This window comes from Lemur catta, chromosome 18 (assembly GCF_020740605.2).
Source record: "Lemur catta isolate mLemCat1 chromosome 18, mLemCat1.pri, whole genome shotgun sequence".
Taxonomy (NCBI): domain Eukaryota; kingdom Metazoa; phylum Chordata; class Mammalia; order Primates; family Lemuridae; genus Lemur; species Lemur catta.
Window position 1 is genome coordinate 34,987,184 of NC_059145.1, and position 25,601 is coordinate 35,012,784.

At 41.7% G+C, this 25,601-nt stretch overlaps 1 protein-coding gene across 1 annotated transcript in view; it reads right to left on the minus strand.

Annotated features, from left to right (window-relative positions):
- CACNA2D3 (calcium voltage-gated channel auxiliary subunit alpha2delta 3) overlaps nt 1-25,601 on the minus strand; it is an 806,837-nt gene that overhangs the window by 247,328 nt on the left and 533,908 nt on the right. The gene's annotated exons all lie outside the window — the stretch shown is intronic.

The window sequence follows — 25,601 nt, forward strand, 5'->3', positions numbered from 1 at the left end:
TTTAAAGTGACCACATGCAAAGACGGTGTAGATGTGGCCATTGTAGGTATTCTGCTGACAGTTGACCTGAGGTACAAGTCAACAGCTGCGATGAACCACCTGACAGGTAAGTAGAGATGCCTCCAGAGGATACCAGTGCCCAACCATCAAGTTACCCTGGCCTTTCAGTCTTTGCAGCTAGGACCCCAGACATTACAGAGAAGAGGCAAGCCATCCTTGGTATTCCCTGTCCAAATTCCTGCCACAGCATTTGTGAATGTACTAAAATGATTATTTTACTGCATTATGTTTTGAGGTGTTCATTAAGCAGTAATAGTAATCAAAGGTAGATATCATAACCTATTTTTGAGTGGAGGACCCTACACGTGGATGGCAAGCAGCAAATCTGGGGTATCAAACCCAGATTTCTCTGCAAAGCCACTGCACAACACTCAGATAAACAAGGGGAGTTCTGTGTGGGATGACCTCATCCACTCACTCGGGGCTAGAAGAGGCTTTTGCCCCATCATCACCAAGAGTGGTCACTGCTCTGACTCGGCCCCTTGTTACTCCGTTTCGCTCTGAAGGGCACTTGAGATCAAGATTTGGTGTGCGTGGGACACATAGCCAAAATCATCTCACTATTAAACCTTTAGCACAGACATATCCTCAATGTCTACATTTGAAAAGCTCAAGTAGCCCAATCAGCCATGGATTCTGGGCATTTATACAAAAGTTGGTTGAAACAGGAGCTTAAAGAACTCTTGCCAAACGGTTGCAAGAAACACAGGAAGCAGAGGAACGAAACCTGTTACAGTCTTGGCTCCCACTTCCCTGCATCGCAGGAGATCTCACTCAGGTGGTGAACCAACAAGTATTTGTGAAAACAGGACAAACATAATTTATTCATTTCCTTCCTAGAAAGACGACTGAACTCAGGAAGGTTGATACGGGTTGGCATTTTCTATTTTCTGATGTCTTCTCTACTCTCCCTCACTCCCTCACTGCCCAGGCCTTCTCCCCTTTACACAAACATCAGTTTCTCCTCTACAGAGGTACAAGACTTTCATCACCAGGCTTGAACAAAATATCCAGACGCAGAAGAAAAGTTGTAGGATTTGCTTAGATATGTAGGCTGTGAGATTTGAAAGGGAGCTGTAGAAAACAGCTGTTTTTTTTGCCTGCACAGAATCTATCTCTTCTTTTGGCAACAGCACTTGGATTTGCCTTTGAGAGAAAACCCAGGCCCTACTCTCAGATCCTGTGGGTGGACCGGAGCTGACTCCATCCTCCCTTAAATCCAATGGTAGACATGTGATTCCCACCTGGCCAATCAGAACTCTTCATCCTGTGACCACGTGACTGGTTCAGACAGAGATGAGCAGGCAGTGGAAGCCGTGAGTGTCAGCACCAGGGCTTTGGCTAGAACCATGGGGAAAGAGAAGATGTCTTTCCTGGGGAGGGAGGCATGCTCTGTTAGCAGCATGTGAATCTGGAGCTGTTGGTGGCAATCTTGACCCCACATGGGGAAGAGAGCCTCACCTGAGAATAAAGCCACACAGAGGGAAACAGAACCAGGAGATGGCAAGAGGCAGATTCCTGACAGCATTCATCATACAAGCTGGATTCCTCACAGCCTAAGAGACCCCATTCACTAAGACAACCTACTATCTATACCAGTGGCTCATGAACTCCGCTCTGTGGAGCCACAAAATTCTATGTGCCGCAGGGGAGCCAAAGAGACTGAATGAGAGGAGCCCTCTGACCTCAATTCAATCAGAGCCACTGTTTATTTCAGTGTAGGAGGGCCCAACATGGGCCTTGGGCATCAGTTGCCTGCTCACCTGTCAGCGCAGAGCTACACACCTGACACGCTCTGGGAAAACGCTCAGGCATCACACTCCCTGGAACCATGGACATTCAGGGAACTAACCAGTAAGCAAAAGGCAATAGCATCCTGAAAATACAGATAGCTTCCTTGGAAGAGCCTCTTTAACACAGAGGAGAATGGCGTCCCCTACAGAAGCACCCACAGGGGGAAGAGAGCCTCACCTGACAATGAAGCCACCCAGAGGCACCAAGCAGGTTCACTGTTTTTGCATTCTTTGTAGATCACAGCAGGGGAGAGCTTTGCTTAGAATCATCTTCTTTGAATAGTGCTGGGCTCATGTGGAAGTTCCCCATGTTTGCTAGGAAACAAATTTATTTCCGTACTGACTTTCTGTCTGAGTAAAGGGTAAGAACTTCTTTTCAGTGCTCTAAAATAGTGGTTTGGTTTTTGAAGTCTTTTGGAATCTAACTTTCTTAAAATTGGAAAAAACAAACCCCAAATCTGGTTACTTTTGAGACAAGTTAATTAAGTCCCATCTGTCTCAATGTGACTGCCCTCTATTTTGAAGTAGGGGAAAAAAAGAGAGAGAATGCAAACTGGCAATAATGTCCTTTTAATTGAATAAACCAACAGTTTTCTCATTCTAATGAGCATAAACTGTTTACAGAAAAGATTTTATTTAAATTACCCAGAGTGATTACTTTAAATTCACAGTTTGGTTAAAAGCTACAGTCATAAATAATTAATTTTTCTTTTTAAAAGAATTATGCAAATTTAAGCCATGGGGCTAAAAATGGAAAGTGTCTAATCACATATGAACTGAGCTGGCATTTCTCTTCCTTGCTACTTCACCTCCATATTTCTGTCTTTGCACCTGTTCTGAATACAAACAACGTCTGCCCTTGCTTACCATAGTCTCGGGTGGCTCTTACACCTGCTGTCAACCTTTTCTATCCCTACTGAATGTTGAATAAGAACGAGAAATGGGTGTAACCAGCTTTGTGTCGGTCTCCATGTAACGCCAGGTACATGTGAACACTAGCAAATTCTCGGTGATGTAGATGAGACAGAATCAACTAATCAGGACATGTTTCCTAAGCATTTGTCATGTGCAGGCATTCTGCTGAGGAATTTCCTCTTTGAGGAAGTTCCATAGACTATCCATAGCAGAAAGTTAGATATAAATACAAGGAAGGCATTAAAGATGAGACAGTAAAATCTCCAAGTAGCCATAGGCCAGGAGGCTGGTTAGGAGTGCGCAGCAGGAGATACTACAGAAGCCAGGATTTCTGACTGTGAGGCTGGCGGGCTTTTCAGGTCAGATTCAGCCTGAGACTCTGCAATCCCTTTCACCTTGACTGATACTGCCTGGCAGTAATAAGACCCCTGAGCACAACCAAGAAAAAGAAGCCCCTTCTAGATGATGGGCTGCTGCCCCAGCACTTAGGACACGTGGAGGCAGTGCCAGCTCAGCAAGGCACTAGGAGCACAGAGTCAGGCACGATCAGGCTACAGAGGTGCAAGTAACAATGAACGTGGAGGGTGAGCTCTAATTATACAGAGACTGGTATGTGTTCTGCTGCTATTCTAGCTGCTGCAGTTCTTGAGTACAGGAAAAGGAAACGTTGTGAATGGCATAATCAGGCATAAGGGATTCCCAGCCCCTAGAAGATATGCCTGTAGACTTTCATTCAGCCATCAGCTATTTTTAAAGTTCACGAATTGAATACCTTTAGATGGTGCATGCATGCTGTATATCTGCAGTCCCCAACCCTGGGGCTGCAGATCGGTATGGGTCCATCAGTATGGGTCAGGAACCTGGCCACACAGCAGGAGGTAAGCAGTGGGTGAACATCTGTATTTACAGCTGCTCCCCTTGCTCGCATTACCGCTAAGCTCCACGTCCTATCAGATCAGCGGTGGCATTAGATTCTCATAGGAGCGCGAACCCTACTGTAAACTGCACATGTGAGAGATCTAGGCTGTGTGCTCCTTATAAGACTCTAATGCCTGATGATCTGAGGTGGAGCTGAGGTGGTGATGCTAGTGCTGGGGAGCAGTTGCAAATACAGATTATCATTAGCAGAGAGGTTTGACTGTGCAATAAATGTAATGTCCTTGAATCATCCCCAAATCATCCCACCCTGCTCCCCCTCCCCTCCTGTCCATGGAAAAATTATCTTCCATGAAACCGGTCCCTAGTTCCGAAAAGGGACCACTGCTATACGTAGGTCACTGACTTCTCCCCCCCATCATCTTATACCCACACCCTTACTTCACCAGCCTGGCTCCTGAGAACATTTTCCTTCTGACACAGATGCTAAACAGTAGGTGGATGTTAGATCCTTGCCTTGCAGTAGTACCAGGCAACCCTATTTTGGCTGCTACAGAACCAGAGGATGAGAGAGTAGAAGGCAGGTCCCCGAGAGAGGACGCTACATCAGTCTCCCTGATAACAACCCCGCCAGGCAGAGTCTATCATTATCCCCCTTTTATAAAGGCCACACAGAGGCATAGAAGGGTTAAGCATGTAGTCCCAGATCGCACAGCTGCTAAGTGGCCAAGGGAGCATTGAAACCTGGGCCCTCTGGCTCCAAGACCCGTGTTCTTAACTAGCATGGTATACCTGGCTACCTTCATAAGTGACACAAATACCTTAGTAGGAAGGAAAGTGAAAACATTCCTCATTACACAAGAAGTTTGCTTGACTCCTCCAGGAACCATATATTGCAATTCTTTGGGAGAACAAAGAGGGTGGATCTCAAGGCTCCGAGGAATGGGCTCTGCGCTGCCTGAACTAGCTGGGCCTAAGCTGGGGAACCCTCAGACCCCAGCCACGCTAACCCCAGCTCACTTCAGATGTGAGCCAAGCTAGCCTCGCTGAATGCCGCCAAAATCCATCCTTGGTTTAGAGAAACTTTAAAGAAAGCTGTGACAACTCATGTATACCGAGGACTAAACAGCCGTTTAATGCGTAACGAGTAAATGAATCAGAAGACATATTAAATTCCTACCCAAATAACCATGGGTTCACCATTAAGGGGGCAGAAAACAAGCTTGGTGAAACGGTTGGATTTTGGTCATAGTCCCATGGATTTTCCCTGCCTATTACTGAATACGGCAACGCAAACAGATGTGTAGAGAACTGGGGTTTGGCTGTGCTCACAAACTTTATTCAGAAGTACACATGTGATGATACCTTTACAGTGTCAGGAATCTTCACTTGGTTACCATATGGGCATTGCAATGTCACTCCACTCAGAGTTTAAGCAAAGGACACACTAGGGATATTCAGGCACAGGACAAATGTCTTAATGCTCAAATAATTCACTGGTTTTATTTTTAAATATTTACATTCTACTGCAGAAAGGACTTAAAAAAATACCCTAAAATGGATATTTGGGAAGGTTATTCAGCTATTCAATGCCTTAGTTTTATCATCTGCAAGTAGGAGTAACAATGACACTTATCTCCTAAGGCTATTACACATTTATACTTAATGATATATTCAATTTTATATTTAAATGTGATATTAATGTTATGTTTATTTAGAAATATATTTGACATATGGTTATGTGTCAAGCTCTTTGAACTGTGACTGGTTAATACTGAGTATTCAATAAATGTAGCTGTAATTATTATCATTATTTTTTGTTGCTCAATCAGTAATACATGAACCCAGGGAATGGTATGTTTTTTTATTCAACAAAACTTATTAAACGTCTCCTACATACCAGCTACTGAGAATTGATGGAGAAACCTTTCAGAATGGAATATTTAGAAATATTTACTGTGGACAAATTCAGTCACTGAGTCATTCCTGCAATGGTTATGTTAATGTGAATATTTTTAATATTCATAGTATCACCACTTCAACTTTGTTACATACTATAGTTTATATATACAGCATCTGCCCCAACGTGGTAGAGAAACTAAGGCCCGGTAAAGGGCAGTGATTTACGTAAGGGCACACAGCCAATGAGGCGCAGAGCAGGCTCGAACCTCAGTCTCCAAACTTCTCTCCCCAATGTCCACTCAGTTGTCAAGGAGCCTCAGAAATTCTGGGGCGTGGTCACTGATAACACCATGAGAGGGACAAAGGTCATTCCTCAGTATCCCCAGGCTTCCCACTCCTCCTCATTTGGGGAGTTTCAAAAGTGATTTTATGAGACACCTCTGACTCATTCTCCAAACGGATACTAAGAGGAAGGCAGTTTCCACAAAGGAGCCATCAGGAGACCTGAGGGCACGGAGGTGCCTAGGCACTCGGACAGACCTTGCCCCACGCTTAGTCACAGCGTGGTGGGGGCACATTCCGGAACAAACAGGCAAGGAATAGCATGCAGAACCAGTTAGGGGAATTAGCCAAACACGCTCACCGCAACAGATGGCGGAGAAGCAGTAAGCAATGAATTATTACCTGGTGGGGCACCCTTCCTTAAGATCACCAATGACCAACACTGGTACAAAGTTATAAAAGGATTTTCAAAACCCTTATGACCCACAGTGATATTATGACTGATAGGTGAGATCACATGGGTAAAAAATAAAAGAAATTATGGACTCACAGAATACAGGAGGATGCCCATTAATAAGGAAGTTTATGTGAATGTAGTAACAGTGTTGAGGACTGCATAAAACAGTATAAAACAGTATGCTGGAAGCAGTATAAAACAACTGCCATCAGAAACCAACAGTAAGGAGTAGGAAATTGCTAAAAAAAAAAAAAAAAGAAAAGAAAAAAGAAGGGACTATAAATAGTAAAAGAAATTAGAATATGCTACTCCAAAATTTGCCACTTTGCCATAAAAATTATTGTGAGATGAAGGCAATTGAAAAACAGCAGATGCAGAAGGAATTCTCTGCCCTTCCCCTTTCTGCCTAAAAGTTGGGCATAAATTTCCCTTTGTGAAGGTGCCCTCCCTCCCCTCTCCTGTACCAGGAAGATGAGGTGATGCTTATTACTGGAGACAGCATTGACTTGTGTCTACATAGCAAAGCGTAATAAATAACCCTTATCATCTATTTGTTTCCCCCATATATTTACTTCCCCACAATTTTCCACCCCTCAAAGCCCAAACCCATTTTCCTTTGTCTTGTCATTTCTCATAATTTATTACCCATTGTTAAAATGGTATATAAGCTCCTAGGCCTAATCAATTTTGGGAATTTTGACTTCTTTTCTGTGAGGCCCCCTCTGTGCATATGAAATAAACCTTTCTCATATTAATCTGTCTTTTGCCAGTTTAATTCACAAGCCCCAGGCATTGAATGTAAGAGGGGAGATGAAAAGATTTTTCCTCCCCTATGATAGCTACCTTCCAGTTTCATTCATAGAAATCAATTGTGCTTCTAGTCCAGATTTTTAAGAAAAAAATGAAAGATTCATGATGATTTTTATACATTTTTTTAAAAAATTATAATGGTGGCCTGAGTTAATAAATCATGGGGACTTGAAAGATTTTATGAAGCAATGAGTTTGGACTGATAATGTGGTTTTTCCCAACAGATTCAGATCATACTGTTATTTGACAGCCTGTTATCCATAACTAACTCAAATGAGCTATTTCAGAATTCAATTGCTCTGAAACTCAAGGCAGTTGTCATTAAATGTGTTGTGAGTACTGCATACTCATTCAAATATGTGTGTCCGGGAAACACCCACAAGAGGAGAAAAGCTCTGAAACATGTGGGAATGGTAAAATTTGGTTGTTTTTATCCTTCTGTTTGTTGCTAACTAAAATGAATGAGTAACAACCACAGAGTTCTTTCAAATAACAAATGGCTTTCATATCTCCATGTTAAAAAATTTGAAAATCTAATATAATGAAAGATAGCAAGTTTAAGTCATACATTCATGTGTTCATTCACTCGATCACACAATGAACATGTATATGAGTATTGGGTATGTGGGCCACATACAAAGATATATAAGATGCAGTTTTTTTTGAGGTGTTACCATATGTGTTCCCAGTTTCAATATTCAATGTGTGAAGTCAGTTGTGTTTTTGTTTTGCTTTGTTTTTTTAACCATGGATGGATCAGATGGGTATGAAATTGCATACTGTTTATCAACGGGGTCATAATTTAATAAACTCATGACATTCACAAGCTTTTTAGTTTTAAACCTATCAGAACTAAGAACATAGTTCTTTGGTATTTATTTCCCTACTAAATATCTATAAAGCATTAGCTCCTGGGCCAGGAAACAGACGTGGCCATATGAGACATAGGCATGGTTCTGTCCTGGGATTCTTACAAAGGGGGGAGACCCAGGACTAAATAAGATGACTGAGCTGTATGATAACTGGGCCATGGGGCCAGAACAGGGAAGATCTGCAGAGGAGGCAGTACTTAAAAAGAGACTTGAAGGACTGCATTAGACAAGTTGATTAAACTATAATAAGAGTAAAATCGTGTTTCCCCAAGTGGAGACTATTTTGCCATTCTTTCATACATCCACTTGTGTGGTACTGTGTTGGGTACGAGAAATACAGTGTTTAAAAAAAAGTCAGCTAGTGACCCTAACTTTTTTTAGTGACCCTTACTCTGTTACCATGTATAATTTTAAAAATAATCAAAGTAATATATAATAAGCTATGCTAAGTGCTATTGAGAATAAGAAGTGGTCCTATAAGAGAGCAATAGGTGGCCCCTTTCTATTTGGTGATTCAGAGAAGAGATTTGTTCTTTGAGACCCAAAGATTAAGTGAGAGCTATTCAGGAAACAGTGAAGGCCATGATGGCAGATGGTAGCTGGGTGCTTACCTCCCAGGAACTAAAAGAAAGGCAGGGGAGAGCCTGGAGGTGCAAGAGTGGACCCAGGAGAGCAGTTTGGAGTCTACAGGGATGTTCCAAGCAGGAGAGAGGGTGATGGAATATTGCAAATGGCAAGAAGGGAAAAGATTTGAAATGTGTTTTGAGAGTACAATCCACAGAAGAACTTGTGTTCAAAGCCAATGATGTAGGTGTTTGCCTCATTTACCAAGAACAAGACATAGCAAGGTTCTAGGCCACTATTCTTTCATACCAACCAAGGCTGTGTCCAGTGGGCCTGTCTCTCTCCTTAGTCTCATGACATCTTTGGATAATAAGACATGCTGTGCAGGATCTGCATTCAGGCTCACTGGCTTCTGGATGTCCCTACAGGAAATAATTCACGTATTCTACTTGCCATTTAGGTAGATGAATAGAAGCAATTTACAATGAAACAGAGACAGGCCCATATAGCTAGACTAAACATAAGAGATCTATTCCAGTGGTTCTTAACATTTTGAAGAATGATAGCCTCCTCCACCAAAAAAAAAAAAAAAAAAGAAACAAAAACCCCAAAACCATACATGTGCATGTGCATGCACAAGTTTGGTGAGAGGGATCACAGACTGCTTAAAATTCACACGACTGGATGTCAGATTTTGAAATCTTCTAATCTAGGCCGATCTTCCCATTCTTCATTTGGAGAAGCTGAGAAGCAGATGTTATGTAACATAGTAGGAGAGAGAAAACCAAAAATGATGTCTCCTGATCCTCTTTCTGCATTTTATAACCTACTAAACTTCTGGCAGAAACATATCTTTCAGCCAAGATATCCCAACAATAGAATTTAGCTGTAACTAACCCCAACCAATCCCATGTAGGAGGCCCCATGGCTCTGCTGGTGGCTGCTGGAGTCCTGAGGAAGGATGGTGTTTACAGATCTGCAGCCACCCGTGTTCTGAGCCCCTGCTGGATCCGTTCTGTCTGTGCACTACCTGGCCATCCTAAATGCACACTCCCTGGCCCTGTTCCCGGGAGTGTAGAGATGTATAATACAAAACTAGAGCTTTCCACGATTCCGTCCCAAAACCACTCTTTGGAGGCCTTTGTGAAAATGTGGTGGACTGTCCTTAAGATGCAGGAGTTATAATGGAGCAGAGCAAATAACATGAAATTAAATAAGCGCTACCCTTGCTCTTGAAAAGATCCCAAGTCACTTTGCCCGTCTGGAATCAGGCCCCCTGCCCACTCGCGCAGTCTGCTGCTCCCGTTTTACCCAGGAGGCAAACTTGCCTTTTTCATTTGTCCCATTTTCTTCTACAGAGCAATTCTGTTCTCTCCCCTCTTTCATTGCAGCTCTGCCCTGGACCACCCCCCTTTCATATCCTCATGGCCCCAAATCCTTTCCTAAGGAATCCTGGTGCTCGCTTTGAATGTGGGACTGATTTTGGAGGTAAATGTTTGGAAGTGATTTGGCATGGAGAAAAGAGGTTAAATTTGATCATCTGTTCTTAAAAAAAAAAAAAAAAAACAACTTAAAGTGATTATTTGCAGGGAGAAAAAAGAGAGTTCAGGAAAAAAAAAAAAAAAAAGTCTGACAATATCATTTCTTCTCCTCCCGGCCCTCATCTAAATCAGTCTGTGTGCAGAGGTTCAGACCGTAGGCAAGATTTCCAAGAGATAGAAACTCTTAGCCACAAGGTTAATTAGACAGCCTCCCAGAAGGCCTCTAGCACGAGCCACAGATCGCTGTTGCTCTGTGTGATGCAGGGGTTCCCAGACTGCTAAACTCGCTCCCCTTCTGAGGTTCCATTGCCCTTGCCCAGCCTGCCTTCAGGACACCTTGGCTTGTTCAACTGGGTATTTGAAGTTTTGATCTTATTAACCCACTGCTTGACTCGCCTGACTACCCATCAAGATGGACAGAGTTAGCGCACAAAGTCATTAAAAATGCCCCCAGGGAGTTTGATTCAGGACCCTCAATTTCCTTCAGGAGAGAAGCTGTGTATATGAGGAATAACATATCATGATTTTTGACATAGTGACAGCAGTTGGAGTTATATAAATTATAGGATGTGATTACAGTGTTTGCTGTGATAACACCATCAAAATCCTTTTGTGATGTATAACACATTCCAAATGCAAATTCTAGGATATTTAAAAGCCCATCAAATAGAATTGTTATGACTCAAGATTTAAACCCAGGAATGCTGTGGTTTCTTTTACAAGTATGATGAGCTGAGTTTTCCTTCTGTCATTTAATGTAGCACAGAAAACTCTCCATGGAAGAGATACATATTGCAAAATTTTAAGTTTCCTATCTTGGGTTTCCAGGGCTATGGGGAACATAAGTCAGGCTCCAGCATCTTCACATCTCAAAGTGGGAACGGTGGGGTTTTTCAAATTCAGTAGAAGTGATATAATTCAGGTCTGTGGGAACAGGAACAATATTTCTAATCTTCCATCCGGCATTCTAAAGACCTCAGCACCTCCTTAAAGCAGGCTGTTGGGCTTGTCCCTGGTCAGAACACATACGTATATATGGGAGAACTTCCTGTGTGTAACATGGAATCTAAGAGCACAGTCTCACACCCAGGCAGATGAGCCAGGTTGAATTCTATTTGTTTCACTAATAATCCCATCTCACTGGGCAAATTTCTCAATCTCTCTAAGCCTCACTTCCTTATCTGGAAAATGGAGACAATAGGACCCACCTGACAGAGATACGAAAGCATTGAGCACAGGGTGTGATGTGCATTTTAACTGCCCCACAGTGATGGCTCTTAGCATCCCAGTTATCCTTGCTGTGCTGCTCAGAGGAGGCCTGCCCTACTGCTCTGTGGGGAAGGAGGCTTCTGAAGAGAGTCATCAATTTTCACAGCTCAGCCTTCCTCCCACGCTTCCTGGTTCACACTGGCTGGCCATAGGGCGAGATTAGGAGCACAGCAGATTCCCGCATTGTAATTACTTCTTGCTCTAGTCGTTTCTAAATGATACAGCCATAAAGTCTTCTGAGAGAAGAGAAGGAGAGGCAATGCCTCTCTAGGAGAGGCAATCACATCAGTAGACTTTTTTGTTTGTTGTTTTTCTTCTCAATCCCAAGCATGGCATGGAATCTCCAGGCAGGACAAGCTGGACACACCATCCAGAGCAGGGGTCATGACTACAAAACGTGACGATGATGACTCTGGATACCAGGCTAGGAAGGAAAATAGTGCATGGCCCAGTCTTTCCCCCATTCTTTTGGTGAGTGTCAAAATTTGGCCAAGTCCAAAATAAAAGGAAGGCAGAATTCATTCCATAAGACTCTGTATGGAACAATAAGTGATGTTATTCTGAATTTCTAGATAATGATGATTAGCATTTATTGAGCACTTGCTATAGGCTTCGCATGGTGCTAAACAACATTATCTTTTTTAATCTCCACAACTCTATGAGATCAGCACCGTAATTACTTCCATTTCGCAAAAAAGAAACCTTGAGAGTATGTAATATAGCACTGTTATGTGATATGTAATTTACTACAGAACACTTCAGCATAGATGTTGTGATATGTGAACGCTAATTTTAATCTGTATCTCAGAGGTGGTCCATTGCCCTAATCAGGAATACATCTTCCAGCTAGTAAGCAAAAGGCTACATGTGCTATAGCTATTTATCTCTGTTCAACACCAGAAGTTTTGTCAATTACCATAATGGATATTAGAAATGAATTCCTACTGGTAAAACTGGAGATGTTCACCCTATGGTTTGTTTCAATATATTGCAGAAGCCTTGCCTTTCTCTGCACGAACCCGCATAAGGACTTTGGGAGCTCTATCTTTAGGAATAGTGCCCTTGGCTGGATTTTTAAATAGTCTTGCCTTCAGTTGCTGACTCCAAATAGAAGGTTAACCAACTCCTGCAAATAATGCATTTGCTCTGATGCAAGATGCTATGGGAACACCTGAAAGGGTAGAGAGCTGGGACTTTCTTGAGCTTTCAGAGCAGTTGGCTTCCGTGTGTGCTTGCCGATAAATGTTTACATGGACGGCAGAATTGGCCTGAGACTTGTTTTCACCACAACCTGGTAATAAGATTGTGAGGGGAGGACTTTACAGCCTCACTGATAAACGTTGGAAGATACCAATAACTGCCAAAATAATTTAACAGCTGTAAGTTACCTGATTGACTGGGATGGTTCACTGCAGGGACGTAAACTGTATTTCCTAAATATGAAAACTGCTCTAGTGCCCAGTATAGAGAGACTGACCCTTAGCTTAGTAGGTGTCTGGTCAATGAACTAGGTCACCCTACATCTGCTTCCACAAGTGTCCCCAGAACATCGATGCCCAAAGAGTAGACCCCCCTGTTTGCTGGCCAGCTACAGGCAGAGAAGGGGCAATCTAGCTTATGAAGAGAACCGTAAAGTCCACACATTCTGAGCTCTCCTAATGCAGCCCTATGTTGGATTATCATCCCAACAGAAACGGGAAATGTACAAACTTGATCTAGATTCCACAAAGTCTGGGGAAATCAGCAGACCTTGCAAAAATGTATGGCCCTGCCAATGCAGCAAAGGCCGCTGTGAATGTGTGTACCGCGGCCAAGGCACAGCCCTTGATGCGTTCCCGCATTCCCAGCCACCAGCTTTCTTTTCCAAGTTGGTTCTTGTTTGCATTCAGTTGTACTTGGTCGAAAATCTGTTTTTAATTATATTAATAGTTAAAATTAAGATTATTTTAACCTTTAAATAACTTATGTTTAGCAAAACCACAGTACTTTCTAAGTCGAAAGACCCACATATTTTAATAACAAAATAGTAATCTCATTTTAAAAGGAGAGGTTTTTTTTAACAACATATATGTATTGTCATGCAGTGATCAATATTTCTTAACTTGAGAATTCCATGCTTTTACATAACAGAAAACTAAATAAGAAGCAGATTGTCAAGTGTTATGACGGTGAACAGCTGCCAAAAATCCACGATTTCTCTCCCTCATTCCCTTAGTATTCTGTTGCAAAAATTGAAACGCTAATTCATTAAGGATTTCTTAGCATCTTCTTTAGGAAACAACTGCTATTCTAGCATGATATCAGACTTTCTGGGAATTTTCCTTTCTAGTCTGGCCTGGAGTAATTAGCTTGGCCTGAATAAGGACGGTAATTAAAAGCAGATAGTATTTATAATTTGATGAGAACTGAGAGCTAACGCTAAAGAAGCTTCATGGACCTGAATAGTTTTCCCGGCCTCTCCCAATATCAAGTTTCTTTGGAGTCCACCTAAATTATGATGATGCCCCACCAAAAAAATCACATTCCACACTTCTCCATAAACCATGTCTTTAGCAAGAAAACCACTGTTAGGAACTTTTCCATCAGACCCAAGTAATATAGTGTAAACAATGTGCCTTAAGCAATCAACCCTTTTCCCAACATACCGTATTCAACATGCATAGAAAAGGACTATTGCAGAAATCTGGTTCACCCCCAAAATTTCCCTATTCTTCCATCTAAAAATCAGTGACTGCCACTTAGATGAAGGTAGCATTCATAAAAACCAGTTGCTTCAGATCTGAACTTGACCCTTCAGCTAGGTTTTCAAAAAAAAGGCAAATATGACAAATGTATTTCAGTGACAACTTTAAGCTCTATGTTGGTACCACTTTCCTTGTTGTAGCCAATATTCCTTATTATTTCATCTCTAATTCTTGAGGTCTCATTGTATCATTTTAGGAAAAGTACAGTGTAGAGTGGGAGGAACAAACAAACTGTAGTGAGTACTAAAAAAGAGTGGTGACATGAGTAAGAACAAGCCACTAAGTCTCTCTGAGTTAATCCTGAGTGCCTACCCTGTGCCAGGCACAGTGCTGGGTTATAGAGACACAACACAGACTCTGCCCCAGTCCTATATTATTGTCGTTCAGACAGACAAAAAAGAATTTTTAAAGAGGGGAAAATAAAAATATCAAAGCACTTAATTAAAATAATGATAAATGACCATAAAGTCTATGAAGGAAACCTATAGGGACCCGAGGTGGAAAGTCCATGGGCACACGTGCAGTGACATTTTAGCTGAGACACAGAGCATGAGGCATGGGACAGAGCCTCTTCCCCAGGAAAGGAGCAGAGCAGGAGGGCAGCCTCTCCAGCTCAGAAGGAGAAGCATGTTCAAAAGCCCAGGGGAGGGAGAAAGCTTGGGGTGTTCAAGCAAGTAAAAGATTGACCAGCATGGCTGACGTGAGCGTGAGGGACAGTGGTCAGCGGGAGGCTGTGGTGACCATGGTGAGACACTGGGAGGCAATCTACAGAAAAGCACAGTGGAAGCCAGGAAATGCAAAACAACCACAAGAATTTATTTTCAAGAATTCTCTGAATGCCTGTTATATACCCAACAACCAGATACGATGCAAAAAAGTGGCTTCAATTTTATCTTAACAATGACACAGCTGATATTAAACCACCTTTGCCATTCAGAATGCCGTTATCTTAGCTCCTTAAAGCAGGGACCCATGAATTCAGACCTTTCTGACGTATGTGGCAAATGCTCCACTGGGTTGGTGGTGTTGGACACCCGAGAGAGAAGCCCAGTCACACAGTGAAGATGAATCCACTGACCATGTGTGTAACAAAGATAGCCTTGAGCAAGTATGCAGCATGCTCAATGAAATGTTGGAGATAATGCCATTTCCTTACCAAATAGCTACAAAACTTAGATATTTTCAATTGCTCTCCAACCTTAAGATCTCTGATTCTATGAGATTTATACACAGGAATGTATGCCCAACCCTATACTGAGGACACCACAGTGAACTGGACACCATCCCTCTCCTCAAGGAGTTTATAGTTTGGTGGGGGAAAAATACATTTGGACTTCTGGATATGTAGGACAAGAAGTTCTAGGATAGTGCTTTGGAAGCACATCATGAATGCCCACCTCCTTCTAGACTGCGGGTCCATCCAAAGAGGTCAGAGGAGCTCATGATGAAACTGAGAGCAAAGGATAAGCCCAGAGGCTTCCAGATAGGGTAGGAGGATGCAGCTGCTTCCTGCAGAGAGAACAGCATGTGCAGTGGTCTAGGTATGAGAGGACATCAGCGGTGGGTCTCGAAACTGTGACTGTGTGAGAAGGGTAAGGCTGGATGGAAGCACTGAGTGGAGAAAGGCCAAGTCGGAAGGGAAGACTTGGAGCCAGGCTATCAAGGGCTTCAAATGCTTTGAATTTAGGCTTCCCTGGAGGGTTTTGAGCCATTGGTGATTCTACTGACACTTTAGATCCTCTAATTTATTAGTTGATAGTTCAAATAGCTTAACTATTTATGCAATTCTTTCAAAGTGGGTCTTCAAATATTTTTCAGAGGCAGATAGAAAAAGTCATCTAATTTGGTCCCACGATAACCCTGCCCTTGTAAATTGTGAGGACAGTGCTTCCCACGGGACCCTTCCGTTGGAACACCACGGGAGATCCATTGACCAAAGGTGCATTTGAACCCCGTTCTTCTCAAAGGAAGGATCCTTCTCATGGAAACAAATGCTCCTTTAACAGTGGGCTCAGCGAGAGGGAAACAGATTGTGGGATGACTACTCTGCCCTTGCTCCATCTTGGGCCACCTTTAATTTGATCATTTCAGAAGGGAAATCAATGACAAGAGTGTTTAATAATTGTTTCCATCAACCAGAAAAGATGTTGATGTTCCAGATTTTTTGATTAAGCATAATGGAAATTGATTTCAAATCATGTTCCTTCTGCCTGAATAAACTACTGCCTTTGCTTTTCCTTTCTTTGTTCAGAACAAGAGAGAATTTCCCCCGAGGAACTGGCACTGAGCATCACGTTTGGTCTGGACATCTAAAGGGAGCATGTATTACCAGCAGAATGAAGTTGGGAGGAGCCCCGGATTGCCATCTCCCTTGCAAGTCGGCGTGAAGGGTCAGGAGCCGCAAGAGGAGGCAGGAGTGATCCTCTGCCGTTTTGAAACAAACAGAAGCCGGTTAAGAGCCCAAGTCAGGTAAAATATTCTTACCCACAGTATCCTTGAGCCATGGCCTCACAGACAATACATTCACATTTGGCACATCAATTCTTGTGGAATAGAGGTAAAAGAATTAAATTTTTCACATGGAGAAAATCCCGTGTACAGCAAGAGAAGAGAAACTGGCAGCTGATTTCAAACCACAGGCTGATTCTCTGGGATTATTTTAATTGTTTTTCATGCTGATAATAAGAGGAATGTGTTCATTTTAGTCTAAACCATGTCAAAGCATGAGAACCAGCTCTGAGAATCTAAGTTGCCCAAATATCTGGGCCACGAAGGGGGAAAAGGCAGTGCAGATTTGCTTGTGGTGGTCAAAATGCCTTCCTCGGCTCTCGGAAGGCAGTAAGGAGAGGGGCTCCTCCCACCCATGCAGCAGGGGTGGAGGGCAGATGAACAGCAGCACCAAGGATACTGGGGGTGGAGGGCAGGGACAGGAGTGGGGGACCCTTGTTGGGTCAACTGGGGCTAAAAGGAGGCTATGAGCCCAGGGCTCAGAGAACAAGAAAGAAGACATGCTCCTGAGAGTTGGTGTTAGAGCCAGATGGGCTGCAACTTGCAGAACCCTTAGAGAGAAACTCAGAGGTCTAGAAATGCCAACCCCTTCAGACTCCAGGCACTTTCTCCCATCCAGACCTCTTTCCTACGGATCTGTTATCCATAGTCCTGGCTGATCTCTCTACCACATAAAGAGAGCCTGCCTGTGAATTAAGACAAGGGACAAGTCAAAATAATATGGGTTTGACCCCTGAATCTAGTCATGCCTCAAGACAGAACTGCATAGATATCCTGCTTCCAAGAGTCAATAAATTCCCTTTTTGACCTTTGCTACTTTGAGTTGGGAGCTGTGACTTATAAACAAAGAGTGCTAATAATCCATCATTGTGTATGATTATTCAGGCTTAATGATCTTATCCTTTTCTATATGGCAAAGGATAGAGGCTGTTCTTTCATTATAGACAGTTGCAAATCATTAAACTATAAAAGCAGAAACAACAATAAACACCTGAAATCTAAAAATATTTTTCATTTTCAGCCCTAAGCTTTTCTACTAGTGAACAGTTATCCATATAGAGTGTTAGAACATCTTTTCTGAAGATAATAATTTTATGCCATTGATTCATAGTTTTATAATACCAACTCAAAGAAAAAAATGCTTAAGCTCAGAAAAAAACTATTGAATAGAATCAAATGGAAGAGGAAAATATTTGGATGGATATAAGCAGTACCAAAAATCAGGAATGCACTCATATTTTTAACATCAGCATTTCCTGGCAAAAAAAAATAATTATAATAGTAGTCTGTTTCAATGGAAATAAAGTACTATAATATTTATAGTCTGTGCCAGAGTTATAATGACTGCGGGGCCAGAAGTGAAGTGTCACAGCATGCTCCACATGTTTTTAACACGGTTTCTAAAGGCTCTGGAGGCTATTAAATTTAATGAACCCATCTGCTATGAAATAGAGGTCCCAACGTAATCAGTTTCCTCCATGCCATGTAATGCAGATGGCATCCTCAGTTCCACAACCCAGCAGGATGGTTTATGTTTCTCTTTACGTGTATCTCTTTGTTTTGATGATTTGAACTTTGATACGCAGCAATATCTTGGGAAAATACTGTAAATTCAATTTCCAAGCCCCAACAAATTCCTTAGGATGGCTTTGACCCCCTGAGTAATTGCTTCTAAGGCAGTAAGAGGTTGTAGCTTAAAGCAATCACCCAAACGACTCCTAAATGGCCTAGGTGCCATTCCTAGATGGGGAACTGAAACAAATGTGCAATTTATCAAATGCAAAGCATTTTCTCCAAGTTGGAGTTAGTGGGGGGTGAGGAGGAGGGATACCCGTCCAATTTGCAAATGCAACTAAATTGGTTTGAAAGTTCCTACAAATTGCCTACAGAATTGTATTACCAGCAAATAGGAGGGGCAGGAGGGCTTGGTAATGAATTCTCATTATTTTAAATGGTCACAATCCCACTGTTTCTAAAAGACTTCTCTGCTTCCCTTCTGTGTGTCACTATGGTCTATGTAAACTCCCCTGGAGGGGTTGATCAGGAACGCTGATGCTTCCTAGGCTTACCACTGGTTCTACCGTGCACAGCAAGTTGGATAGCATTCCCAAGCTGATTAAGACCCAACTGCAAAGCACAAGTGATTTGCTTACAAAATGGAACAAATTCCATTGTTAATGATTTTTTGCTCTGTACCTAAGAGATAATGACTATGCATGACTTGTATTCAGATGAGAAGCCTATGAACTTCAGAATTCTGCTGTTTGCTGTTTTGACAATTAATACATGAGATCTTATTAGATTAAACATAATTAATGTTGTTGAGATTAATTCATTTATTTGTGTTTCACCAGGAAAGCAAATTGAATAGAACAGCTAAGCAGGGAAACAGAATATTTAATAAGACTGGTGGCAACAAGCAGGGAGGATGGGCCCTGAAAGGAAGTTTTGTCAGTCTCTGGTTCTAGAATCAGGCTTGGTTAAAAGCAATCCTTGGCTCTCAGTGCAAGAATCCACACTCAGCTTCTGTTCACAGTTAAACTTTCATCTTAAACTTGTCCAGACCAAGTAGGAACCAATGTATAATTAATGAAAAGGGAAAGCACCACACTCACAAGTCATTTTAAGCTATTCCTTTAAGAATTAAATCAATTATATTTGTTGCTACTGGGTTTTCAGCCATAATAACTGATGAGTCAAGCAAACAAGAATTCCTTTTGCCTTAACTGCCCAGATAATTAAGGAGAAGGAATACTTAGACCACATTAAGCCAGCCTGTGGGTACAAGTGTCCAAATTTACTAATCAACAAATACCTACTTCTTTAGTATTTGGTAGAAATAATAAAAATCAGCAGGTCGCAGATTTTCTGATTCCTAAAGGAATCAAAGCTACGTTCAGACTACACTGGAGCAAAGAGAACCTCCTGGAGACCCCTCCTTGAAACATTAGGGGTAAGCACAAATGTTCTAAGGCAGAATGGACATGGTTGTCCCAAAACTTTCTCTTGACGGAGACTTTGCAGGAGATACAGTTGCATTTCTTTCTGGCATCATCTTTCCCTCTCACACTGGAGCACACAGACAGAGGCTGATTCAGTAGGCAAGGTTCAAAACAGCCCCCAAGATTTCTGTCCCCAGCAAGTACATGTCCATGAAATCCTCTCCTCTTAAGTGTGGGTATGGGCATATCAATAGCATGATTAGATGACTAATCATTTGATTTCTAGTTAATTAAAAGAGAGATTATCCTGGGTGGGCCTGATCTGATCCAAGAAACTTTTATGAGAAGGTGAAGCATCAGAGCGATGCATTCTTGCTGGCCTGGAAGAAAGTAAATGGCATTGTGTGACTGCCTAGAGGGGCCATGTGGCAAGGAATTTCAGTGGCCTCTGGGAGCTAAGAGTGGTCTGCAGCCAACAGTGGGGACCTCAGACCCACGACAGGAAGGAGCTGAATTCTGTCAACACTCTGAGGAAGCTTGGAGGAGGACCCTGAGATGAGACGTGCAGTACGGCCGACACTGTACTGCAGCCTTTTGTGCCCCTGGGGTGAGGATCTAGCTACGAGACCCCTGACCCATGGGAAGCTTGAGATAATACGGCTGTGTTGTTTTAAGTCTGTGCTGATTTGCTGCACAGCAATAGAGAACTAGCACTACCATCCAGGCCATGTTAACATCGCCTGTCCACATCACAGGAGCATGTCCCAAGTTTTAGCCTGAGAATCACAACTATTCACGTATTAGTTAGTGACCCTTCTCTCTATGTCTGGGAAAATCGTTCTCTTTCGTGGAGCACACAGCTCCCAGAAGCCACCAAAAGACAGTAAGACAGGAAGCAGACACTAACCCAGCCCCCAGATCCACCACATCAACCTAGGATGATACAAACAAATCAAGGCAAATTACCCTATAGAAATAAGGAAAGAAAAATTAAATGCCAGTTTCCTCTAAATGGAGGGGAGATTTTTTCCTCCCCAGTCTTTCACGGTTGCTTTGCCCGTACTTAACACAGTAGTAATTTTTAGCAACTTTAGATTCTTTCCAAGGCATTCATTTACATATTCACAGATGCAAGGACTTTCTTTTTACACTCCCAATTCATTGATTTAAATAATATTTAATTAATTTACAGAATCATGATAAAATTATAACTGACATCACTAGGTTTGGGAATGAAGACAACTGTAAGTTTCTAGTAAGCTTGCAACTCAAGTCGGGGAAAAAGACGTGTTTCTTGTACCAGAATGGCCCTCTAGGCCAAACGTCCAGAAGGGGGCAACAGGCACCAACTGCTACAGAGCAAAGAGAGGACACTGAGTCAGTTCAGCTGCAGTTGCTCAAGAGAGCTGCTACCATATTTCCCTTTTTTGGGCAATTCAGCAAGCACTGTCCTCCGTAGGGCTATTGGGGGTCGAAGGGGTCTTCCTGGCTGATGCGGCACAATCCCCAGTCTTCTCTGGGGACACTGACCCAGGCAACAACCCCCAGATTAGTGCCTGGCCCAAAACACATAATTACAGCAAAACGAATTCCAAAGAATTAAAGAGCATCTCTAGACAAACAGTGCTTCCAACGTACTCATCATACTTGAGTACCAAATTCTACTATCAAAAAGGTATAAGTCATGTTGTAGTTACTATGTGAGACCCAGCTCAAAGGAAAGAGAGTACAGCATTTTTAAAAACTTCCCTCAGCCAAGGAGATAAATTCACACTGGATTTCCTGGAGTTGGGAAATGATGATAGGTAGTATTTATTGCGTTCTCACTATGCACAGACATTTAATCCTTAGAGTCAACCCTGGAAGGCAGGTTTTATCCCCATTTTGTAAATGAGGAAAACCACACTTAAAGAGGCTAAGTAGCTTGCTTAAGGTCACAGAGATAATATGGAATAGATATGCAATTCAAACCCAGGCTGGTGTTCTAACTCTAAATTTAGTGCCCTTAGCTAATAAACTAAGGTAGATTATAAATATGTTTAAATATCAAAAAAATTCCAGAGCTACCAACCCCACCAGAACATCAGTTTATTAAAACAGGGTCAATCACCAGTCCCAATGCCAAGTGCTCCTGGAGGCTGGTCTCTTTCACGACTGCAAGCTAAGTCACATTAGGGCACTGCTGGCTTGGGACTGTCCTGGATGTGTCAGGACAGTCATGAGCTCAAAACTGCTGATGTCCTCCTTCATCATCTGGGTGGTTCCGGAGTTGGTAGGCTCATCTCAGAATGTGGACGCTGCAGATGAGTCCAGCATCTAAATCCTATTTTGACTCCATATAAATGACAGAAGTTTTTGTCCTTGCCCTGGCAGAAGACACACCCAGATGGGGAGTTCCAAGAGACTGCTGCTTCCTGGTCAGAGGCACCTGTTACGGCAACAGCTGCTTTCGCCTCACCCAACAGGCCCCGTAAAGAGGAAGACAGGGTCTCCAATGTCCTCCCTAGCCCAACAGGTTTTAAACACTGCCAAGATGAGAAGGAATCCTCAGGATGTTCTACCAGGGGGTTTATTTATCAGAGCCATTTGCAAAGATACAACAACAGAAGTAGGAAAGCATAGTGACAATGCTGAGCTATCATTTTAGGGATAACCAGATTCTGGGAGTTTAGTTTTATGAACCTCAAAGAGTTCTTGAAGAGGTGGAATAAGTGAGTTGTCATTGTGGTATACCAACTTTATTCAATAATGAGCCACTTAAAACATTATTTTATTTAAAAGTAAGGGTGATTATGGCACAGAGTGTAAATTTCATGTAAATGTTTAAGATAAAGCATAAGACTTCAGGGACATTTTCTCTGCAGCTATTCCAGACCATCGACCTTGCCTCTGCAGTCAAGAGTTCTTTTGTGGAAAAGCCTGAGTAGCAATGGGTTCCTCCTCTCCTCTATCTACCTCCTATACATAAACATATATATGCATGTATGTAATTAGTAAATCTAACACAATTACTGATTTAAGTTATTAACATTATCTAAAGCAAGACATCACATTAATACAAAGCTTGATCCTCCCCATGAGCTTATGTTCACCACGAGCTTCAGGTCATGGTTGCCCGGCATGCATGCTCGGCCCGAGCACTCCGCAAGTACACAATATCCATCCGCTTCTCATTGTTGATGCTAATTTTGAGGACTCGCCCATAGGTTGCTGGGATTCTCCCATTATATAGTGTACTAGACAGTATATGCAGTATCCTACTGTTTAGATACTACTTTTGCCCCCTTACAACTCATGAAAAGTCTCTGGGGAAGCACTTTGAGACCATAAAAATATCCTGGTCATCATCAAACTTTCCTCCTAGATTTAGCACCCATTGATGCCCTTTGCCCTAGCCAGTCTTCACTAAAATGGTGGCAAACTGGTGATTTTTCCAACTCCATCACTCCCTGCACATGTACCAGTCGGCGTTCCATTATACATTGCACCCCTTCCCACCCACCTACTTGCCTATTTTGTTCATCTGTTTTAGGTTTGTTTATCTATTTATTATCAGTAAGGACAGTGGATTTCTGTCTTATTCAACAAGTTATAATCCATTATGGTCATTCTTTATTCTGAAGTTCAAATTGTCCCAGATTTGACCAATGAGTCTCTTTATGCTGATTCCTGGGTCCTTTTGACATGACCACATTACTGTTTTGAACACTTCCTTAGTTTCTGGCACAAAATATTCCAGACTTTTTTCTTTTTGGTAACTTCCCTGCTCCAGCCCTGGAATTAGTAATCAATTTCTCTAAGGAACCCTGTTTGCTTTGGTGGGGAATGGTTTTTAGAAGCCAGGATCTGGGTACTGGAGCTCATTGCTATTTGGGTACCACTGCTTCAAGGTCCTATTGAAGGACAGAGTTGGAATTTTGTCCTAATACTTTTAATCCAGTCTAATCCCATAGGTATCTGCCTTATCTTCAGATACACTTGCTCAATCCCAAAACGCTCACAAAATAGCTTAAGAACTGCTATACCCATATTATCACAAATGACACCAAAAGGAGTTTAAAATTTATTTGCAATTCTTTTTGTTCCTCCCCTAAATTGAGGGGTAGATGTGGAAGTATGCTCAAAATTTAACACTGTATGTTACTACTATATTCAAAAGATTAGTCCTTTTGTTTCTGGCTTTCCGGGTAATTTTGTTATTCATTTGAAATACTGTTGAATTTATTTAGTTCTGTTTGTATTCACTTTTAGATTTTCCCCCATTCTTATTGCTTTAATTTTTGAATACTTAGAACATCAACATGCTTTCAAAAGTCAAAACTGTGCAAAAAGGAATCCTCCCTCCCCAATTCCTTCTCCTCTGCACCCTCTCCCACTTTGTGTTGATCACCAGTTTTATTGGTTTCTGATTTACTCTAATATTTTTTAGTTTGTAAAAATAAGCAGTTACACGTATATCTTCTTATTTCCTTTTCTTTCTTACATAAAAAGTAGCATGCTATATGTACTCTTGTATTTTGCTCATTTTACTTGGCAGTATGTACTGGAAATCACTTTGTATCAACCGATACAGATCTTCCTCATTCTTGTTTTTAACATTGACTCCATTAGGTGTAAGTACCATAGTTTATCCAATCAGTCTCTTATGTTTAGACATCTAGGTAACTTTCAATATTTTGATTTTACAAGCTATTCTTCAATGAACGAACTTGTACATATGGAGGTTCTTTTCATGTTAGGGTTTATTCCTAGAAGCAGGATTTCCGAGTCAAGGGTAAATGCAAATTGCCCTCCATAGAGACTGCCCATTCTGCAATCCCACAGCAAGGTGTGAGTGACCCTCTCCCACAGCCTCACAGCAGAGTGTACCGTGAGGCTTTTAATTTTGCCACCCTGAGGGGTGGGAAAATGGTATCTCACTATAGTTTAATTTGCATTTTTCTTATTATGGGTGAAATTGTACATCTTTTTATGTTTAAAAGCCATTTTTTTTTATAAATTTTTTAATCATATCTTTTGCTCATTTTTTCCTATAGGGATTTTGGGGCCTTTCCCTCAATTTTTAAAAATTCTTTATGTTATGTATTAAGATGATTAATTCTTCATGTGTGCTATAGGTTGCAAATATTTTCTCCCATTTTATTATTTGTCTTCTGGTTTTGCTTATGGTGTATTTTGATTTACAAAAGTTATTTTTTGTTTTGCTTTTAAGTAGTGAAACTTATTTATCTTTCTCTTTTTTCCTCTGGATTTTGGAGTCATTGTTAAAAAAATCCTTTCCCAGAATCCAAGTCAGAGAAGAATTGACCCAGGTTTTCTTCTAGTGCTTGCAATGGTTTCATTTTTTACAGTTTATATTTCTGATCCACTTGGTTTTCTTTCTTGGGAATGATATGAAGACTAGAACTAACTTTATTATTCTCTAAATGACTATCCAGTTTTCCTAAAATTACAAAGTCCATCCTAACCCCACTGATCTGAGATGCCACCTCTATCGTATACTAAAACCCTGTATGTAACTGGATCCTTTATTGGACCCTCTAGTCTACTGATGTGTCTATCCAGGTGCTAATACCATAATGTTTTAATTATAGAGACTTTGTCTTTTCCAAATTGATGATACAAATAAAATGATAAAACTGGCTATTTAGGGTTTGTACACAAAACTGCTGGGTGATTTGGTAACTTTGCTACTGGCTAGCCACACTCCTCCTCCTCCTTACTCCTATTTTTCCTGTCTTCCTCAACCACACCTAAGAAGAGGAAGTGGAGCTATCTGTGGTTGTTACTGTTAGTATTGTTAATATAGTGCCAACATACCTCGGTCATCTTATTGTGTTTCCATGATTCAAAACCAAACTGGGGTCAGACTCTGAAACTAATAAAAGCTGAGTCTCCCCAGAAATCGTAGAGTATTTTTCAGCTCAACATCCATCTTTTTTCAAGATGACTTTTCCTGGGGAAGGGGCATCCCTTCTTGACAAGGAGCTAAACTCATATTTCCATGGCCTCACTGTACACTTTAAGGCTGAGACGGGGCAAGCTGCTGTCGCCTGGCCTGTGTCA